Below are 4,807 nucleotides of genomic sequence, written 5' to 3' on the forward strand. Positions count from 1 at the left end.
ATGCGATCTTCCGCAGACCAACACCGGAATGTTACCCTTAAAATACCCTACAGCTGGATACCAAATACCACCTTATAACCTTAGTCTGTCCCCTCTTATCCTGTAAAGGTGAATCCCTTTGTTCTGCAACCATTTAAACAGCTATAACTTTCTGATCTGGTGCAAGGAGACTATGTGTACATTGTGCACTATTTGGATTAAATATGTAATGTGTTCTGATGGCCCTCCATGCGTACACAAACTCTGCCGTAAATACCCATACCACGCGCTGATGCGCAGTTCCGCAGGAGCAACCATACGCAAATTGCGGATATGCGCACGCCCGGCAGAACAAGTGCACGCGCAGTGGGCATGTGTGTGCAGTTTATACGTGCTGTGTGTTCTTGAATATTTTTCGACTTTGACACCCCTTTGTATAATGCCCACATGAATCATCGGGTTCATATATGTGTGTGTAAATCTGGCTCTGACACTAGCCAATGCCTCCTCAGCCATTCACCTTATCACACGTCACTGGGGCATAAGAGGGTCAGGAAGGCATTAAGGCTGAGTGCCAGAAATTAGGAAATGGCAGTTGTTTCTAGCACCACAGGGAAATATTGGTCCACCTGCTTTGGGTCATGTCTGGCAAAAGTGAGGCTCCTAGTGTGGAAAAAAACACCTACACTTAAACGCACTCAGAATCTGTTTTGTTCTTGACACAAGTCTGCTAAAGCCAATTTGCAAGCTAGTGCCAACTTTAGGTGTCATATTTGACATTGGTAATTATAGACACCAGTATATCATATTAGATTTGGAATTCTGTTCCGCTGTTTCAGTGTCTACCACCATCTTGCTGTATGTTACTGTATTATGTGATGTGTCTCAGGGCACATCTCTGCTGTTCTGTTCCATCCTAATAAAAAATTGTCATGTAATGACCTTATTAACTGACAAGGCTGATTACATTGAGCCCATAATTCCTCCATCAGGAGCTCTGAATCATGTAGTACAGCAACGTGTCTTTGCCAGTCCCTGGGCATGGCACCTCGGATGTCACCTCGTGTCTGAAGTGGGCAGTAATAGTTTAGTAGTACCACATGGGCCTTTATTTATCTGCCTCTGTCAGACACACTTGTGTGCCAGCTAACTCCCTGGGCACCTCAGCAAGAGCTCAGCCCACCCCTTGCCCTTCTGGCACACTGCTCTCTTTTTTTTTTTACTATGTCTTAATTTAGACTAGCAGTGTTAGAGATGCAATTGGGACCCTCTGTACAGCTCAATGCCATCTAGAGATTTATATATATATATATATTCATTTTTTTTCAGGCTAGAGGATATGACCTTATCATGTGCCTGTTAGCACATCTACAAAGGGGGTTTTACTTTACATATAACCATATCATGTCTACCCTCAGCAGTTGGGAGGTATGCAATACATTCCGTTGATGCAACACATACAGAATTTAATTTGGAATTCAGTCAATTTATGAGAGCTTTTCGCAAATTTTCATTCTGGCCACAACTATCACTTAGGGTAAATCTACTAAGCGTCACTTTTGCAAATTGGAGATTTACTAATCCGATGGAAATTTGCAGAAAAAAACAGACTTTAGTCATCGACGGACCATCAGACCAACTATCGATTATTTAACCTAGACACCCTGGATTTTCCAACATTGTGTTTAGAACCCTCTGCAAAACCGATGGCAAACCTACCCAAATAATACACCTGCCTCTTGCAGGTGAGTTTATATGAAACACTGCACAGATCACTATGATCTGTGTAGGCTTGGCTTTATTCATAAATTTTAAAAGTTGTAACAAAAAAAAAAACAGCGTGGGGTTCCCCCAAATCATTAACCAACTCCGGGCCTCTAAACCTAGGCTGCTTGTGGAAAATAAAGGTGTGGGGGGTCCCTCCTAATATTCAGTAACCAGCCAGGGCAGCTGACGGTGCAGCAGGAGCCCAGGGTTCCTCTGCCGTAAAGGCAACCAGACTTCGACTGGTTAGCTCAGGGCTGGAATTCCTGGAGAGGTGGGGACCCTCCAAAAATAAAATGGGGTGCTCCCTCCTTAAGGACAACCAACCTTGGACTGAAATCATAGCGATCATAGGGGGTTATTCAGGTCGGATTGCAGATTCTGCTAAAAAGCAGAATTTCCAAACCTTTCTTTCACATGCTGGGGGCCGCCTATCGTAGGGCAAAGCCACCCAGCATGCTGATCGTCCTGCCCAGCGGCTGCAACCGCAATTTAATTGCGGTCCCAGCAAATTTTGGCGACTCCCTGCCTTCACAACCTAGCTGCGAAGGCAGGAGCACCGACGCCATGTTTCTCTTACGTCCTAGAGGATGCTGGGGACTCCAAAAGGACCATGGGGTATAGACGGGATCCGCAGGAGCTTGGGCACACTAAAAAGACTTTGACTGGGTGTGAACTGGCTCCTCCCTCTATGCCCCTCCTCCAGACCTCAGTTAGACTTTGTGCCCAGGAGTGACTGGACACACACTAGCGGAGCTCTACTGAGTTTCTCTAGAAAATACTTTTGTTAGGTTTTTTATTTTCAGGGAGACCTGCTGGCTACAGGCTCCCTGCATCGTGGGACTGAGGGGAGAGAAGTCAGACCTACTTCTACTTAGTTAAGGGCTCTGCTTCTTAGGCTACTGGACACCATTAGCTCCAGAGGGTTCGATCACTTGGTTCGCCTAGCTGCTTGTTCCAGGAGCCGCGCCGTCACCCCCCTCACAGAAGCCAGAAGAAAGAAGCCAGGTGAGTATGAGAAGATCCGAAGACATCAGACGGCAGAAGACTTCAGTAACGAGGTAGCAGCGCAGTGGTAGCACACCGGTAGCGCTGCGCTCCATGCTCCCACACACTTCACCAACGGCACTTGCGGGTGCAGGGCGCTGGGGGGGAGCGCCCTGGGCAGCATGTTACTGGGGTCATTGTGAGCTGGCAGACAGGCATATTCGGTGCCCGGGCACCGTTTTTCATACCCCGCCAGCATAGCAGATTTGAATTTTTGCGGGACTGAAACGCGCTGGGAAGGGGCGGGGCTTAGCCGCACAGCTCACCAGCGCCATTTTATCTCATTCACAGCCGCTGCATGAGACGCTGGCCCGGGACCTCCAGGCTCCATTCAAGTAAAAGGGAGGGGGGCACAGATAAATTGGTGCTTGTTTATAATTAAGGGCAGCGCTATCATCATATATTATATTGGTGTGATATATGGGCGCTGGGGTGTGAGCTGGCATACTCCCTCTGTGTTTCTCTCTCTCTGGGCTTCCCTGTGGGTCTGTCCCCTGGTTTGGGCAGTGTGTGTGTGTGTGTGTGTGTGTGTGTGTGTGTGTGTGTGTGTGTGTGTGTGTGTGGGTAATACGTGTCGGCATGTCTGAGGCTGAGTGTTCCTCCCCGGAGGAGGTTACTGGGGGCGCAGAAAAGGGTCTGGAACTGGCTCTGTCGGCGCAGCCGACACCTGATTTGGTTACTATGTTAAGTGCACTTAATGCAAATGTGGCCTCATTGTCCAAGAGGTTGGATTAATCTGAGTCTCATACACAAGTATGGAGGAAATCCATGGAGGATGCTTTGACTCAGGTGCAGACCTCTTCAGGGTCACAAAAGCGTTAATTTACCCAGATGGTAGATACGGATACCGACACGGATTCTGATTCCGATGTCGATTTCAATGAGGCTACTTTACACCCAAGGCTAGTTAAGAGTACTCAGTACATGATTGTGGCTATTAAAGATGTTTTACGTATTTCTGACGAACCTGCGGTGCAGGAAACAAGGATTTGTTTATTTAAAGGGAAAAGACCTGAGGTAAAGTTTCCCTCCTCATGAAATTAATGCTCTTTGTGAAAAGGCTTGGGAGTCACCAGACAAGAGATGGCAGATTCCCAAGATAATTTTCATGGCGTATCCTTTCCCCTCTGATGACAGGGAAAAATGGGAGTCGTCGCCGAATGTCAACAAGGCTCTATCCCGTTTGTCTAAGAAGGTGGCGCTTCCGTCCCCTGACGCGGCAGCTCTCAAGGATCCGGTGGATCGCAAGCTGGAAACGTCTTTGAAGGCCATTTTCATTAATACGGGTGCATTGCTCAGACCAGCTGTGGCGTCGGTATGGGTGAGTAGTGCTATTGCTAAACGGGCTGATAATTTAGCTTCTGATATGGATACTCTTGATAAAGATAATATTCTTTTGACTCTTGGTTATATCAAGGACGCTGCAGATTACCTGAAGGATGCGGCGAGGGATGTTGGTCTCTTGGGATCAAGAGCCAATGCCATGGCGGTCTCGGCTGTGGATCCATCAATGGAATGCTGATGCCGACTCAAAGAAAAATATGGAAGCTCTTCCCTTCAAAGGTAGTGTCTTGTTTGGTGACGGCCTGGCTGACCTGGTGTCTACCGCGACTGCGGGTAAGTCATCTTTTCTTCCTTATGTTCCCACACAACAGAAAAATGCACCCCATCAGCAGATGCTGTCCTTTCGACCCAATAAATACAAGCGAGGAAAAGGCTCGTCCTTCCTCGCTTCAAAGTATAGAGGAAGGGGAAGGAAGTCGCCTGCAGTATCAGGCGCCCAGGACCAAAAGTCCTCCCCCACCTCTACCAAGTCCACCGCATGACTCTGGGGCTCCCCTGCGGGAGTCCGGGCCGGTGGGGGGCCGTCTACGGATCTTCAGTCAGGTCTGGGTTCAATCAGGCCTGGATCCTTGGGTCCTAGACATAGTGTCTCAGGGATACAAGCTGGAGTTTCAGGAGATGCCCCCACACCGCTTTTTCATTTTGGCCTTGCCAGTGTCTCTTCCGGAAAGAG

Source organism: Pseudophryne corroboree, chromosome 3 (genome assembly GCF_028390025.1).
Source record: "Pseudophryne corroboree isolate aPseCor3 chromosome 3, aPseCor3.hap2, whole genome shotgun sequence".
Classification (NCBI taxonomy): Eukaryota; Metazoa; Chordata; class Amphibia; order Anura; family Myobatrachidae; genus Pseudophryne; species Pseudophryne corroboree.